The following is an 18,492-nucleotide window of genomic DNA, read 5'->3' on the forward strand; positions in this document are numbered from 1 at the left end:
CTTCTCTTGTTTTCTGCCCATCTTGATCTTTGCTACATTACAGGGTACTTCTACTGTCTGCTGCCTGCCCTGACCTTTGCTACATTTAACGGAGTCTTCTGTCTGCTTTCTGTCTTGAATAAACTGTGATACATTACCATTTACTTCTACTTCTTGCTGCCTGCCCTGACCTTTGCTACATTTAATGGATGATTCTTCTGTTTGCTGCCTGTGTTAACCTTTACTACATTACTGAGTACTTCAACTTCTGGCTGCCTGCTCTGACCTTTGTTACATTTAAGTGTTTCTAAAAGTTTCTTATCCTACTTCCTGTCTTGACCTTTGCTACATTGCCGGGTACTTCCAATGTCTGCTGCTTGCCCTGACCTTTGCTACATTTAACAGATTCTTCTCCTGTCTTATGCCCGTCTTGACCTTTGCAACTCTGCTGGGTAATTCTAATGCCTGCTGCCTGCCCTGACCTTTTCTACTATTAACCAATTATTTTGTCTTCTGCCCATCTTGATCTTTGCTACGTTACAGGGTACTTATACTGTCTGCTGCAAGCCTTTACCTTTGCTTCATTTTATGGATTCATCACCTGTATGCTGCCTGTCTTGAACTGTGATACATTACCATTTGCTTCTACTGCTTGCTGCCTACCCTGACCTTTGCTACATTTTATGGATTCTTCTTCTGTTTGCTGCCTGTGTTGACCTTTGCTACATTACTGAGTACTTCAAGTTCAGGCTGCCTGCTCTGACCTTTGATACATTTAACAGTTTATAACAGTTTCTTATCCTGTCTACTTCCTGTCGTGACCTTTGCTACATTGCTGGGTACATCTACTGTCTGCTGCAAGTATTGACCTTTGCTACATTGTATGGATTCTTCACCTGTATGCTGCCTGTCTTGAACTGTGATACATTACTATTTACTTCTACTGCTTGCTGCCTACCCTGACCTTTTGCTACATTTAATGGATTCTTCTTCTGTTTGCTGCCTGTGTTGACCTTTGCTACATCACTGAGTACTTCAACTTTTGGCTGCCTGCTCTGACCTTTGCTACATTTAAGCGTTTCTAACAGTTTCTTATACTACTTCCTGTCTTGACCTTTGCTACATTGTCGGGTACTCCTACTCTCTTCTGCTTGCCCTGACCTTTGCTACATTTAACATATTCTTCTACAGTCTGTTGCCTGTTTTGACCTTTGCTACATTATAGGATACTTCTGTCTGCTGCTTTTTCTGACCATTGCTACATTTACATTTGACAGATTCTTCTCCTGTCTTATGCCGTCTTGATCTTTGCTACTCTGCTGGGTAATTCTAATGCCTGCTGCCTGCCCTGACCTTTACTACTATTAACCAATTCTTCTCTTGTCTTCTGCCCATCTTGATCTTTTCTACATTACAGGGTACTTCTACTGTCTGCTGCCTGCCCTGATCTTTGCTACATTTAACAGAGTCTTTTGTCTGCTTCCTGTCTTGATTGAACTGTGATACATTAGCACTTCTACTGCTTGCTGCCTGCCCTGACCTTTGCTACATTTAATGGATTCTTCTTCTGTTTGCTGCCTGTGTTGACCTTTCTTACATTACTGAGTACTTCAACTTGTCTACTACTACTACTGCTTGCTGCCTGCCTTGACCTTTGCTACATTTTATGAATTCTTCACCTGGGTGCTGCCTGTCTTAACATTTGCTACATTGCCAGGTATTTCTATTGTCCGCTGTCTGCCCTGAGCTGTCCTACATTTAATGGATTCTCCTCCTCCTATCTGCTGCCCGTCTTGACCTTTAATACATGGGTATTTCTGTTGTCTGCCGCCTGCCCTGACCTTGGCTAAGTTCACGGATTATGCCTGCCACCAACTGCCAGACCTGAATTGCTTCTATTTACTTTCTTCCATCACTATATATTAAGTCTAGCCTCTATTACCTTGGGTCTGCAAGAGGCCCTTGAGAATAAAATGGTGGGCGTTGCAATTTTTTTGTCACACGATATTTGCACAGCGTTTTTTTTTTAAATGCAAATGTTTTTGGGAAAGAAAGATACACATTCAGAAATTGTAGTTTTACACAAACACAATATAATACCCAATTTTTTGGTAAAACATAAAAGGTGATGTTTACGCCAAGTAAAAAGATACCCAACACGTTGCGTTTTAAAATTGCGCACACCCTTGGAACGGCGACAAACTACAATACATGAAATAATCCATTGACAACTCTATAAAAGCCTTTACAGGTTACCAGTTTAAAGTCACGCAGGAGGTCTGGTGCTAGAATTATCACTCTCGCTCTGATGTTTCAAAGCAATACCTCTCCATGTGTGGTGCGATTGCTATTTACATATGAGCCCTACGTATGCGTTCGCATTTGTGCATGAGCCCCACTGGGGAGGGGGAGGGGGCAGGGATGCTTTAACAACATGTGACTTAATAGTGACGTGGGCTGCACAGATAAGAAAAAGGAGAAAATTAACAGCTGAGAAGGGAACTGAAACTGGAGCATGCTCCGTAGGGGCCACCAACTGGTCTACACAATCTCAGGCCGCAGTGGGGACACAGAGAAGGTGGGAGGGACAGCTGAAGGCAGGATCAACCAGGTATATTTCACTCTACACAAAATAAATGCTTTAGCGGCTTTGTGAATATGGACACTCTGTTATATAGAATGTAATGAGAGTTTTTCTGGGTTTAATGACACTTTAATAATGATTCTGGCATAAGGAGAAAACTATTTAGTCTCAGGGAGCTCAACAGGACATATGGTTACCCAATGAAGGTGGAGGAGAAGCGGCTCAAGTTTAACACCTTCCCGCCCAGCTTATAGTGGATTGACAGCCAGCCGATGGCTTTATTGCTCTGACTGGACATCATATGACTTCCTTCAGAACAGGCCACTAATGCGCGCCCCGGGGGCATGCAGCGCAGTGATCGGTGGTGCTCTGTGCCATTCAGAGGCAGAACATCACCGATCAGGGTAAAGAGCTGATGAGCTGATTGTGTCCAATCAGAGCTAATCACAGTGTAAATATGGAATGCCAGTTATCGCATTCCTCAGTGGGGAAATCTGCACTAATAATCAGTGCCCTGATTATTAGTGCAGCCCCATCAGTGATGCCTGATACTGCTCATCAGTGCAGTCAATCAGTGCCCATCAGTGCTCCGATTATTAGTGCAGCCCCATCAGTGCTGCCCTTCAGTGCCCATCAGTGCTTCCAATCAGTGCCCTGATTATTAGTGCAGCCCCATCAGTGCTGCCCTTCAGTGCCCATCAGTGCTTCCAATCAGTGCCCTGATTATTAGTGCAGCCCCGTATGTGCTGCCCTTCAGTGCCCATCAGTGATGCCAATCAGTGCCCTGATTATTAGTACAGCCCCATATGTGCTGCCCTTCAGTGCCCATCAGTGATGCCAATCAGTGCACATCAGCGCTGCCAACATGTGCCCTGATTATTAGTGCAGCCCCATAAGTGATGCCCTTCAGTGCCTATCGGTAATGCCTTTCAGTGCCTATCAGTGATGCCTATCAGTGCTACCTATCAGTGCTGCCTATCAGTGCCCATCAGTGATGCCTGTTAGTGCCCATCAGTGCTGCCAATCTGTGCCCTGATTATTAGTGCAGCCCCATCAGTGCTGCCCTCCAGTGCCCATCAGTGCTGCCCTTCAGTGCCCATCAGTGATGCCCATCAGTGCCTCCTATCAGTGCCTATCAGTGCCATGGCCATAGGTGCTGCCCATCAGTGCCTCCTATCAGTGCCACGGCCATAGGTGCTGCCCATCAGTGCCCATCAGTGCTGCCTTATTAGTTCCCGTCAGTGAGGGAGAAAAATTACTTATTTACAAAATGTTATAACAGAAACTAGGAAATTTTTTTTCAGATCTTTTACGTTTGTTTAGCAGAAAAAAAAAAACCCCAGTGGTGATTAAATACCACCAAAAGAAAGCGCTGTCTGGAAAAAAACGCGCAATTGTCATTCAAAGGGTCAAAGTGTGACAGCGCTGAAAGCTGAAAATTGACCTGGGCAGGAAGAGGGATTAAAGTGCCAGGTATTGAAGGGGTTAAACTACATAGGGGGTTCTTTACTGTCAGAGTGGTAAGAATGTGGGTGGTGTTCTGTGGGGAGTACTCAAAATGAAAAAAAAAAAAAACTTAGATGGACATCTTAGCAAATGCAATATACAGGGATATGGGAAACAGTAAAAAAAAAAAAAAAAACCCACACGGGGTGAACTGGATCGACTGGTGTCTTTATTCAACCTTAAAAACCATTATCGGGACAGGTTTATTCAGCATCCAGGTCAAGGATGCAGAACTACGACCCCCCCCCCCCCCCCACTGGTAATGCATGTTGTAGAATGAGTTTTATTGTCCTGTGTCCAAATCTCTGCCCCCCCCCCCCCCCCCGGCTTCGCTGTGCCCAGGGCAGCTTCCTCTCCTGCCCACCCCTTGTCCCGGCCCATGTGCCACAATTATGTAGCTATGAGTTTAGCGTCCCTTCCATGATAAATAGACGGATATTAATTCCCGTTTTTTTTTTTTTTTTTAAATCAAGTAACTTTAATAAAACCTTCACAGGGACAGTCAATCCATTTTCTAGGCTGCGGAAAAATAAAAATAAAAACGTGCTTTTGGCGCTGTGCCATCTTGTGTTTGGAAAATAAGAGCGACTTTGAAAAGCAAAAAAAAAGCTTAAATTTCAATAAATGAGCGTCAGCCTTCGAAAAAATTCCATTAATCGCGCTCAACGGAAAAAAAAAACAACAAGTTGATGTGACAAGTGATAGGAAACGGGTGACACTCCATCCATTTCAATCAGCCGATCCCGCAACGCGCTCTCCACTTCCTATTGTGTCTGAAAAACTTCTCCAACCGGCTTCGCTCGCCGGAGCTTCTTTTAATGAAAAATAAATTATTTTTCACTTTTGATTGGTCTAATTGAATTTGTAATACGAATCCGGCCGCCTTCCCTTGAATCTTGATGCATTATTAAGAAAAGTGGCGGGCGCGGAACGGATGAAAAACACAATGGGGTGTTTGAAATATGATCACAAAAGTCAGCCTTTCATGCATCTAATTAAATTGCTGACTTTAATTCCGAATGCATTATTTCCAGGCCGGACTGATAGCGTCTGAGCCGCGTCGTTATCTTTTTATTCCCCAGACAGTCATATTAAAAAAAAAAAAAAAAAAAAAAATGAAAGAAATGAAAAAAAAAAAAAAGACATTTTGAAATTAAGAAACTGTCAGTACTTGTATTTTATTTTTTATTTTTTTTTCTCCCTGCCATGTAAATGGATATTTTTACTGCTTAGAGACCGTAATCTATTAGAAATGGGAATAAAGAGATCTCGTTGGGAGTTTATCAAACCTGGAGCAGCTGCGCCTAGCAACCAATCAGCTTCTAGCCTCAGCTTGCTCAGTTAGGCTTTGAGAATGAAAAGCTGGAAGCTGATTGGTTGCCATGCAAAACTGTCTTAGATTCTGTTTGCCCCCCTCTAATGCCCCGGACACACACACACACACGCGAAGCGGATGTTCCCCACGTGATTGTTTTTCCAGGTGGAATTCCGCTCAAGCTTGGCTTGCATACACACAGGTCACAGAAAAGTTCTCTGACCTGTCGACCGCCGAGAACACGGTGACGTAAAAACACTACGACGAGCCGAGAAAATGAAGTTCAATGCTTCCGAGCGTGCGTCTAATTGTTTCCGAGCATGCGTAGGAATTGGTACAGAAGATCGGAATTTCCGATCGGAATTTTTTCCGACTGAAAAATTGAGAACCTGCTTTCAATCTTTTTGCTGGCGGGAACTCCGCCAGAAAAAGTCAGATGGAGCATCATTTTCCGACCAAAAGCTCACATCAGACTTTTGCTGGTGGAATTTCCGATTGTGTGTAAGGGGCATTAGGCTTGGTTCACACAAGTATGGGCTGCGGGTTTCCGGTGGCAGGAGGTTGGGGGGAATCGCATTGGATTCCCACACCCACAGCCGAATTACACTTGCGAGATGCCGCTGGCACCCCCCACGCAACTCCGCCTGCAACGCGACCATGGGTGCGGGAACCGCAAGGAAACCACATGGTTAAACAGTCATTGGCTTCTGCTGCTGTCAATCGAATCCAGTGAGTGGGGGGGGGGGGGGGGCTGAGCCACGCTGTGCGTGTGTCTCAATAGATGGACACAGCCCCGTTTGGGAAGTATATAGGGAGGCAAGGGGGTGATACAAGTGATGGGACATGTTTTCTGTCCAGTTGTGATGGGCGAACGGTTCAGGCCTGAGCTTCGTTTTGGCCCCCGAACAGCACCCATCGTGTGTCCACAAACACTCGGATTTGTGGGGTGCTCGGTGGGATTTTCGCCGCTGAGCGCCCTCCCTCCAATACAGTGCATTCTAAGCCCTGATTGGCGGAAGCAATGCACCTGACCGCTGGTTGGGTGCAAGGCTTTGCCCAATCAGAACACAGTGAATAGGTGGTTGTTAAGGAGCCGGCTGCCCCATCCTTAACAACGGATGAATCATCAAGCCCGCTGACAGCTGAAAAAAAAAAACATTGCTGGGAATACAAAAATGTGAAAATAAAATGGCGTGCCCCCCGCCAACTGATACCAGGCCTTTTCGGGACTGGTATGGATTCTGGGGGTTCTAAGAGGAACCCCATGCCATAAAAAAATAAAATAAAACAGTATTGGGTCCACCCAGAATCCATGCCAGAATCCATGCCAGAAACCTAGGGGGGAGGGGGGGGGGCAAGCGTACGCCCCCTTCCTGAACCATACCAGGCCACATTCCCTGAACATAGGTTAATGATGTTTTTATGCTGTATCTTTCTCTATTTTCCATTTATCTATGCACGATTCATAGCCATGAGCTTGTGTTTGCATGTACAAGACTAATCAGCAGACATAGTTCCCTTCGAGAACATTTTGACTTGTAAACATTGCTGGAATGTATTGTAGGACTTTAACTCTTGCTTAGACCAGTTTCAAATCGTCTACCTCCTATCATTTTAACTGTACATAAGCTCGGGATTTTCCTAAACTGAACATATTTTAACCTCTTCTTGTCTGTGGAGTCATTGTGTGTTCCCGGAGCTCCGTTCGGGAGTCCCCCAGCCGTCCGGTTCTTAAAGTCCCCAAGAATCGGAGGGTGCTTTGGGGCCACCAAGATGATGGGGCAGGGTGCCAAAAAAGTGGATCGTAGAAGGACATGTCTTGAAGAAAACCAAGGATTAGAAGAACAGTAAAAAAAATATATACATGTGGGGGTGGAGGAGTTGAGTACTCCTTTAAAAAGCAACCCTTTGAGCTCCAGACAAGCGTCTTTGCCTAGGCTGAGATGTCATCAGTCTGCAGGAAGCATTTTCTCAGTGTTTTCCCCCAGTTATCAGACTTCAATACGGTCCCGTTGCAGCAACTCTCAAGGTAAGAGGCTGCAGCAGGGGCTGATCTGTGTAAGCCCCTGTACACACGGTCGGAGATTTCCACAACCAAATGCGTCGGATTCTGCCCGTCGGTTTTTCTCCGTCGGATCTTGTCCGAAACTGTTGCATACACACGGTCGGACAAAGTTGGCGAAAAATCCGATCTTTCAGAACGTGATGACGTCATTTCGTTACGATGGGACTACATTCAGGCTAGTAGCCAATAGCTTTGATGTAGGAATTTGATCTGAGCATGCGTGGCACTTGGTCCGATCAAAATGCTCTACACTTGATCGGATTAGGTCCGACCGGCCCAGTTGGTCGGGAAATATTTCCAACATGTTGGAAAATTGGGTCCGACGGATATTCCGACGGAATCAGTCCGATGCATACCACACACAGTCGGATTATCTGACGGCACGGTCCGATAGGACACATTCCGACGGATTCTCCGACCGTGTGTACAAGGCTTTAAACATTCATGAACACATACCCCAGGATTTACCTCATTGTATCATCTGAGCTGACATCTCAGTCCAGCAAGTGGATGCTGACTGTGAAAATTGCTGGAACAAAAATGGCTCCGTCCTTCTGGAGTATATGAAGCCATTGCCAGGAGGGGTAGTGTGATCTTTTAGAGCAGTAATAAGTGTTACACTTACACAATACTTTGCATGCACTTCACATTAAAAAGAATATCTGATAGTAGATCTCCTTTAAATATATCTGACTTAATTGTTATTTAAGCCGTTCAAAGTGTTTCTTTGCATGTGGGTCACGTTTGTTACTGTACTGTGATAAGGGTCCCCGCAGGGTGTGTGATGCTTATTCAAAGCCCTTGATGTTCCTTCACTAAGCTTGAATAAATGTGTACCTGACAAAAAAAGGATGTCTGGTGTGCTGGCAAGTCCTTGTTCTCTATCGCATAGGAAGGCAACATCCATCGAGTTTCTTTGGCGTTCACCTACAAAGCGCCTAAAGTTGTAGGGAGTTTGATATAGGGGCCTTTTATGTTGCTCTGCTGCTTGAAAACCAAAGCAATCACTTTGATATGGGAAGGTGTGGGGGGATGGGGGGGTGAGGGACCAATGATAGCTCAATTGGGACGAGGAAGTGAATCACACTAAGGCATGAATCCTCACTGGAAGGCACTTGAAGGAGGCTGAATGGGCACAGCTGCTCCCCTGGCCTTGTGAATACTACAAGATCCTGGTGTACTATTGGGATAGCTGGGCCAAGTAACAAGTCTCCTGAAGGGTTCATGCCACTGGCCTTCCCTAGTCTCTTGTGGAAGAACCATCCCCTGAACTTGGTCCAAGTAGTTCCTCCCCTGAGCTGGGGTTTATACCTCTGCCCTTCTCTGATTTCTCATGGTAGAAGGTTGATGCCGCTTGGCTTTTCCCAGTCTCTTGTGGGAAGGAGAACTGTCCTCTAAACGTGGGCCAAGTCCTGAGGGGTTCATACTTCTGGCCTTCCTTAGTCTCTCTCATAGGGGAACCGTCCCCAGAACTTGGGCCAAGTAGTTCCTCTCCTGAGGAGTTCATAGTCTCTTGTGGGAGAACCATCCTCTGAACTTGGTCCAAGTAGTTCCTCTCCTGAGGAGTTCATAGTCTCTTGTGGGAGAACCATCCTCTGAACTTGGGCCAAGTAGTTCCTCTCCTGAGGAGTTCATAGTCTCTTGTGGGAGAACCATCCTCTGAACTTGGTCCAAGTAGTTCCTCCCCTGAAGGGGGGTTCATACCACTGCCCTTCTCTGATTTCTCATTGGAGGAAGTTGATACTGCTGGCTTTTCCCAGTCTCATGTGGGAGAACTGTCCTCTAAACGTGGGCCAAGTAGTATGTTTCCTGAGGGGTTCATACCTCTGGCCTTCCTTAGTCTCTCTCATGGGAGAACTATACCCTGAACTTGGTCAAAGCAGTTCCTCCCCTGAAGGGGGTTCATACCTCTGCCCTTCTCTGATTTTTCATGGGAGAAGGTTGATACCACTTGGTTTTTCCCAGTCTCATGTGGGAGGGAGAACTGTTCTCTCTGAGGGGTTCCTACTTCTGGCATTCCTTAGTCTCTCTCATGGGGGAACCATACCCAGAACTTGAGCCAAGTAGCTCCTCTCTTGAGGTGTTGATATCTCTGACCTTCCCTAGTCTCTCATGCAGAACCACCCCCTGAACTTGGGCAAAGTAGTTCCTCCCCTGAGGGGGGGTTCATACCTCTGGCCTTTTCTGATTTCTCATAGGAGGAGGTTGATAAAGCTGGGTTTTCCTAGTCTCTCATAAGAGAACCGTCCCCTAAACTTAGGCCAAGTAGTTCTTCTCCTGAGGGGTTCATATCTCTGACTTTCCCTAGCCTCTTGTAGAAGAACCATCCTCTGAACTTTGGCCAAATAATTTGTCTCCTGAGGGTTCATACCTCTGGCCTCCCTAGTCTCTCATGGGAGAACCATCCCCTGAACTTGGACCAAGTAGTTCCTCCCCTGAGGGGGGTTCATACCTCTGGCTTTCTCTGATTTCCTATGGCAGGATTGAACTCTGAGCTTAGCAGAAGATCTGTTTATGAAGTTTGCAACATAGAAAAGTGTGACGTCCTGTTAATGTTAGTGGTTCTGGACTGTCTTTTATACTACCCTACACCCCATCCAAGTTACCCAACAATAGAACTACAAAAATACAACCCCTAAACTACTTTATGTATCAGTGTGCATGAACTGTGTTCCACATGTGCTGGCAGCCTTTGCGTTAGTGAGAAAGAACTCTGGTCATCATCATAATCTGTGGTGCTGCCATTAGGAGGATTGTAGTGCCTGTGCATTTGGTCATCATCAACCAACTGCCCTTTCGGGGGTCCAGCTACAAAGGTTTTTCTCAAATTCTCACGCTGGTATAGGACCCCAGTATGGTTGGCAAAAATCTTCACAGGTGTAAGTTCCTCATGTTGTAGGGGGCGCGCACAAGAGGGCTCTTTTGTGCATCTCTGGTGGTCCTGCCCTAAGATACAGAAGTTCTGGAAGGCGATATCACCATGGATTTAAAAAAAAATATATATATATATTGCATGATGTTCCCTACAAAAACAGTGTCACCCCACTCCTTCGAAATGCGGTGAAAAGCCTGATGCCCCAGTTCTGGAAGCAGGACTGTTGTCCTACAACCCAGGCCTGGAAAAGGGAAGTAGAGAGGATAAAGTAATAGGAAAGATGGTCTACAGCAGAGGTCTTTCTAAACAGAGTGCCAATTTACTGTCCTTTAGACTTTAGGGGGGCCCAAACTGTGGGCTTCAAGAGTACAAAATGTCCCAGCATCCGTGGGAGTAAATAATCCCCCATCATTGGTGGGAGTGGGAGGATTTTTGCTCCATTGTTGGTGTAATTGGGAAGAATTGTGCCCCATCGTTGGTGCCATTGGGAGAAATAGTTTTCCAACATTCATTGAGATCCATTTCTGGTGTCATTGGGAGGAACTATCCCCCATTGTTGATGTCATTGGTAGGAATTCTGCCCCATCGTTGGTGCCATTGGGAGGAATTGTGATCCAATATTCATTGAGACCCATTTCTGGTGTCATTGGGAGGAACTATCCCCCATTGTTGATGTCATTGGTAGGAATTCTGCCCCATCGTTGGTGCCATTGGGAGGAATTGTGATCCAATATTCATTGAGACCCATTTCTGGTGTCATTGGGAGGAACTATCCCCCATTGTTGATGTCATTGGTAGGAATTCTGCCCCATCGTTGGTGCCATTGGGAGGAATTGTGGCCTTCACTGGTGTCAGGGGGAAAAAAAATGTGCCCCGGGGGCCTGATGAAATCAAGCACATGGCTACAGTTTGAAGATCACTTGTCTATAAGATTAGAGACAAAGAGGATATATTCCACTACATCTGGTTGGGCTGGATGAATTATAGACAAGTCTACGGGAGAGGCCTCGACTTTATAATTGCCCTGTTAACAAGTCCCACAAACATGAAGCACAATTTAAGGTTAATAGACAGGGTTCATCTACTTGATAAATGTGTGAAAAAGTTCCCATTGTGAAAATTAAAAGCGTTGAAGACCTCGTACAGCAAAAACCAGCAGAAAGCCTTGTCAAACCATCCCAGGGGTCCCCCGGCAGAGGAAGGGTTAGCGGAACGCGCTGTGACAACACTACCGCCAAAATCTCATTTCATCTGTGAACATAAATACACAGTGTTGCCGGTATTGTAATCATGTCCTTGTATCCAGTAATTTAGATAGGAAATCTCTTTCAGATGCGTTAATAAGCGCCGAAGCACAGCAGCTGTATTAAACCCTGATTTCATCACTTTAATTTTTAATCAAGGCTGCGTGATGACATATTAAAGCAATATTTCTTGTGTAATTTATGAGATTAAAATAGCAAAAAGGAGAGGCATCTGGAGCGGCATTCTTAATTATAGCACTGGCGAGCCTGAGATAAGGGGAGTAATTGTGTTGCTATCAAGCTAATTGTTTTCCCGCAAAACAGGTAGGAACAGAAAGTGCCAATTAATCTAATCAGAAGGCTCGATAATCGAGGGCTCCATCGTCCAATGTCATAGTCTAAGCTTTGACTGTCCTTGTCGTTTTATCAAAGAGTCAGCGTCCTTTTTATTTATCTGTTGGCAAATTATACAAAGTAGTCTTGCCAATATTCCCAAAGCAAGAATCTGGGCCAAACAGGCCACTCCTACTTATGGCCAAACCCACCTAACTCACCCTACATGTACAGGAGACACACAAAAAGACACGCAGAAGACACCTTCTCAAGCAGTTCAGTCTATGCCAACCATTCTCAACCAGGGTTCTATGGAACCCTAGAACAGTGTTTCTCAACTCCAGTCCTCAAGGCGCTCCAACAGGTCATGATTTCAGAATTTCCCTCAGATGAAACAGCTGTGGTAGTTACTAAGGCAGTGAAACTGATCAAATCACCTGTGCAAAATAATGGAAAACCTGAAAACATGACCTGTTGGGGCGCCTTGAGGACTGGAGTTGAGAAACACTGCGCTAGAATATCTGTTGGCAAATTGTACAAAATAGGCTTGCCAAAATTCCCAAAACAAGATTATGGGCCAAAGAGGCCACTCTTACCCATGATCAAACCCACCTCATACATCGCACACACAGAAGGCATCTTCTCAATCAGTTCAGTCTATACCAGCCATTCTCAACCAGGGTTTCCTGGAGCTCTAGGGTTCCTCAAGAGGTTGCTAGGGGTTCCTCGTGTTGTGGCTGATTGGCTCCAGTAAGAACTTTATTTATTTCCTTTTTGCAAGTGAAGCACTCTTAGCCCTTGTACACACGGTCGGAGATTCTGACAACCAAATCCGTCTGAGTAATTCCGACGGATTAATTCCGGAAGAGGTCCGGAAGTGATGTTGCATACACACGGTCGGACAAAGTTGTTGGAAAATCTGATTGTACATAACGTGATGACATTATTTCGTTACGAGGGGACTACGTTCAGGCTAGTAGCCAATAGCTTTGGTCTAGGAATTTGATCTGAGCATGCGTGGCACTTTGTCCGTCGGAGTAGGCTACACATGATCGGAGTATGTCCGATAGGAGCATTTTGTCTGAAAATTTTACCGGCAAGTTGGAAAACTTGGTCCGTCGGATATTCCAACAGAAACAGTCCGATGCAGACCACACACAGTCGGAATATCCGACAAAGTGATCCGATAGGAAACTCCGACCGTGTGTACAAGGGCTTAGGGTAGATCCAAGATACCAACACAGTAATTAGTCTTTTAGACCAGCCATTCTCAACATGGAACCCTAGGGTCCCTCAGGAGGTTGCTAGGGGTTCCTTAAATTGTGGCTGATTGTCCTCCCATCTGACAGTGCCTACATAATTTCAATACCGTTTGGTAGAGCCAGTGGCATGGCACCAATGATCTTTTTAGCTGTCTGTAAAAAGTGTTTGACAACCAATGCAAGGGTTACATTCTTCCTGATGACCACCAGTGGAAGGGGTATTTTCCCATTGACCCCAGATTAATTGGTTTTAGTAAGGGTTCCCCGAGACCTGAAAATTATTTTAAAGGTTCCTTTAGGGAAGCCTTTCTCAACCAAAGGTTTTCAACCAAGGGTTCCTCCAGGGGCTGCTGGGGGTTTCTTGGGGACTGAGCCATTTCTGCCTTGCTGATTAGTAACCAATGAAACAAAAGGTATTTTTGTTAGCTATCGAGGGGAGGGGGGATTCTTTTCACTGATCACAAGTGTAAGGAGCATTCTTGTCACTTACTACAAATGTAAGGAGCTTAATTCCCACTGACCATCACACTAATGTACTGTGAACTGAAGATATTGTAGGTATCAGCAGGGGTTCCCTGAGACCATAAAAATAATTTCAAGGGTGCTTCCACATTAAAAAGATTGAGAAACACTGCTCTAGGGTAAAAGGTTTGAGAAGAGCTGGTCAAGAAAGTTATGCTAGCCACACGTATCATTTTATAAACCCAGTTTTCTTTAAATCTGAGATTTTTCAATTCATCTTTTGGTCTCTTTTTTTTTTTTATTAATTTTAATTCTCAACGAAACAAACTAGCTGATGCTGTAGAAATTCCCTATTGATTGGCCAAGATTCATTCAGAAATGACAAATGAGAGAATCAATTGGGGGAAAAAATTGCTACACAACACACGTTAAAGCCCCATGGAAAAAAAACAAAAACAGGAAATTCTATGACCTGGAAAATTGCTTCTTCCTTTAATTAGATGCGAAAAATGAAACGTGACTGAAAATAACATACATGGTTTGGTTTTCTTACATTTGACTTGAATGCTGAACGATTAAACAATTGGACTGTAAAATGGGGGAAAGCACCATAGGGTTTTAGGCATCTGAGCAAGTATAGTCAATAAAATTTCACTGGTCCTAGGTGGAGACTCTTGGCGGGTGGATCAAGGGTAGTAAAAGCAGCAAGCACTACTGAGCGGGGTACCCATGAGAGCCCAAAGATAATGGCCACTCAGGGCTGCAATGGAAGATACATAGATGACATATTGTGCTGCAAGGAATGAGGTTGGAGATTATTGATAATGTGGGAATGGTTAATGCTTTGGTTTCATAGTTGGCACTACTGCAATCTGCCCAGTATTTACTAGGCTGTACTAAAACCTGTTTTAGACCTACCCACAGGTGAGTTTTGAGACCCTAACCTTGGTTAAAGCAAGCGAAGATAAGCTCCCTTTATGGAAGCTCATTGAGCTTTCTCAAACAGGGTCCACTTTACTTGTGGTTGGAACAGGGGCGGATCCAGGGGGGGGGCAACAGGACAATTGCCCCCCCCGAAAATATCACACTGTCACCGACTGACTTGCAGGCTGCAGCGCTGCTATGCCCAAGTCTCTCTCTCTGTCTCATCAGCGATCAGCGGCGCAGAGAGAGAGAGAGACTCTGGTGTATTACACGGCGGCACTGGACCAGGAGGAGCTAGGAGGTGGGTGGAGCTGAGCCGTTGGCTTGGCAACCCTGCACTCGTTGCTAGCGCCTGCCCGCCTGGCGTCTAGCAACGAGTGATGTCATTGAGACAGTCACGTGACTCACGTCAGACTCTGAGTCTCAGACTCAGAGCCGACGTCACGTGACAGGAGCTGCCTGGAGGAGCGGTGTAGTGTCATATTTTGCTCCCCATCATAGAATGCTCCCGAAGTGGCGTTGCGGCCAGAAATTTAGCACTGCGCATGCGCGATGCGTTCCAAATGCTTACACATGCGTTTCAGAGGGTTTCCGACAATGTAGGTCAGTGAAACCGTCGGATAATGTCACGGAAGTGAGGGGAGGTAATCGTGACATTAACTTTAGACAGAGCGGCGGAGAGAGAGCAGGTAACTGTGGCTCAGGGAGGGGATTACCTCCCCTCACTTCTCTGACATTATCGGACTGTTTCACTGGTCTGCATTGTTGCAAATCATTTGAAACGCATGGTGCAAGTGTTTGGAACGCATCGTGCATGCGCAGTGCTAAATTTCTGGCTGCAACATCACTTCCGGAGCATTCTGTGATGGGGAGCAAAATATGACACTATAGGGGCACTGTGTGACAGAGGCAGAGCGCCAGCAATCTTCCCTTTATGCGTCCGCCCCTGAGTGTGTTGAGTGTGCTGGCCCCTCCTACCTGCATCACCTCATCCCTCCATCTTGTCCATACTCATCACAATCACTCCCTCCGCCCCGACAGCAGGAAAGTGACGTGGCAAGTGACAATTGGCAACAAATGACAGGTGACATGGCAAGTGGCAATCTGTATCTGGTGGCAGGTGACGTGGCAAGTGACAATCCGCAACGTGTAGCAGGTGACGTGGCAATCTGCAACATGTGGCAGGTAACGTGGCAAGTGACAGTCCGCAACGTGTGGCAGGTGATGTGGAAATCCGTATCTGGTGGCAGATGACGTGGAAAGTGACAATCTGCAACATGTGGCAGATGATGTGGCAAGTGGCAGTCTGCAATGTGTGGCAGGTGACATGGCAAGTGGCAATCCGTATCTGGTGGCAGATGACGTGGCAAGTGACAATCTGCAAAGTGTGGCAGGTGACATGGCAAGTGACAATCTGCAACATGTGGCAGGTGACGTGGCAAGTGACAGTCCGCAACATGTGGCAGGTGACGTGGAAATCTGTATCTGGTGGCAGATGGTGTGGCAAGTGACAATCTGCAACGTGTGGCAGGTGACGTGCCAAGTGACAATCTGCAACGTGTGACAGGTAACGTGGCAAGTGACAGTCCGCAATGTGTGGCAGGTGACATGGAAATCCGTATCTGGTGGCAAGTGACAATCTGCAACGTGTGGCAGGTGACGTGGCAAGTGACAATCTGCAACGTGTGGCAGGTGACGTGGCAAGTGACAATCGGCATCTGGTGGCAGGTGGCGTGGCAAGTGACAGTCCACAACGTGTGGCATGGCAAGTGACGATCTGCAACTGGTGACGGGTGACACACTCTGGGCTCTCACTGATTCTGCATTATGGTGAGTTGAACCATTTCATTTTATATAACATTCTATATAACAATGTAATAATAGAAATAATGCGCTTCCAACATCCTGACACCATATTAACCATGGTGCCGTCATGATTGAAACGCTAGCACCAGCCATGTCCCCGATAAATTGCCCGCAAAAAAAAAATTATTTTCTGGCAGTGCCCCTCCCGAGACTAGACTCTGGATCCGCCCCTGGGTTGGAACTGCCAAACCTATTTCCCTTAGAATAAGCATTGTAATGAAGGTATTTGTAAGAACCTACTGAAGGTTAAAGAAACTCTTTCACCTTACCCATTTACATTTGGCTTGCACGGTCAATTCAAACAATCTTCACCTCTAACAGAATTCTATGAAAAGGCATTATAAGTAAACTGGTGGCAATTTACTAAAGAAGTACTTTTTCGCTATGTCAAGCGAACTTGTGTTCGCTGTGAGCATCCAGTCAGGTGCAGAGGAATTTCCTCTGAATTTCATTGGATGGTAGGACTGAATAAGGTGAAAGATTTACTACTTTAGTAAACCAACCCCCCCCCCCCCATTACTATGATACAAAAGGAAAATAGCCTATGGGACTTTAAATGAGCCAAGCAAGTGAGCCAACAAAGTAGAGTAAAACATAGCAACATGTTGTATTAAAACCTGAGTAAATGCATAGAAATAAAAGCCAAGCTGTTTAGTGTGATGATAAATGGCTTTAAAACATGCACCTGTTATTGTACACAATGTTAAAGTTGTACGGGCATCTATAACTTGACGCCTTTCACGAGCCACTGTGTCAGGTCACCTTGAGGCCAGGTGACAGATGCACCCCGTAGGGATTAGGAGTGCACCGCAAGGTTGTGGACCTTATGGCTGACTGCTGCAGACGGGGGTTAAGGTGATAGGAAGGCAGGGCCGCGAAAACACCAAGATGGATCCCACCGGGGTTAGAGCGTAAGATTCCCTGGGGCGCGGAGTCTAAGAGCCAGCAGGTGTTCACCAGAGCCTTGAGTGGTGAGGATGGACTTGGCTGCAACTGGCTCCAGGTCGGGTCCCCCAGCTCACACCCACAGTAGGCAACAGGAGGATAGGGATGGTGAGGGACAAAGCCAAGGTCGGGGCCACAAGCAGACAGGAATAGTCAGGGACACGCCAAAAGGTCAGGATCACAGGCAAACAGGGATAGTCAAGGACACGCCAAAGTCGGTAACGGAATAACAGCAGAGCACACGGCAGGTAACAGGAAGCTAACACACAAAGGTTGATCAGCAGCGTTGGCCTGCAGTGCACAGGTTAATATAGAGCTCCCTGATAGGAGCTAGGGTGGAGCTATGCCAGAGGATGGATTACAAAAGCAGACAGGTGAGGGTCGGCTGGTCTCTAGATGAAGACATGGGAACAGGTAAGCAGACAAACTATTGCATAACTATGACACACTGGACACTTCTTCGGGAGCAGACCATTAGGTGCAGTATCTCTAGAAAAACAAAGTATGCATTGAAAATACATATCGCATAAAATATCTTTTAGCAAATAGAGGCCAAAGTGGAGCCCCATACTTACAAAATGGCATAGCCGAGGTCCCAAAAAGTGATCTCCTAGGAGGCGGCCGAATGCATTCCGTGGCTGCTTCCTAGGGGATTACTTTTTGGAACCTCGGCTTTGCTGTTTTATAAGTATGGGGCTCCACTTGGGCCTCTATTTTCAAAAAAATATTTTATGTGATACTCCGGAAGAAGCGAGCAGTGGCTGGCGAAATGTGTTGAGTTATAGATGCCATTACAACTCTAACATTGTATACAATAACATGTGCATGTTTTCAAACTATTTGTCATCATGCTAAACAGCTTGGCTTGTATGTCTATGCATTTACTCAGGTTTTAAAGAGGAAGTAAACCCTGATGAGTTTACTTCCTCTTTTTTTCCCTGCAAAGGTAAAGCATAATGGACTACTATGCATCGCATCGCATCACATAGTAGTCCATTATGTGTCACTTACCTGACACAGGAGCCAGCGAAGTCGCCGCTGTCCCCTGTAGTCCGCCGCATCCATCTTGCTGGTGGCGTCTCGCAGCTCCGCCGCTGTCATTCGGCAAAGCCGCGATGACGTCACTCCCGCG

General features: G+C 45.9%; 1 protein-coding gene across 1 annotated transcript in view; it reads right to left on the reverse strand.

The window, feature by feature from the left end:
• Nucleotides 1-18,492, reverse strand: part of CDH13 (cadherin 13) — a 566,033-nt gene that overhangs the window by 40,506 nt on the left and 507,035 nt on the right. The gene's annotated exons all lie outside the window — the stretch shown is intronic.

This window comes from Lithobates pipiens, unplaced genomic scaffold, assembly GCF_037356315.1.
Source record: "Lithobates pipiens isolate NorthernLeopardFrog02 unplaced genomic scaffold, aLitPip1_a1.2 Scaffold_10, whole genome shotgun sequence".
Taxonomy (NCBI): Eukaryota; Metazoa; Chordata; class Amphibia; order Anura; family Ranidae; genus Lithobates; species Lithobates pipiens.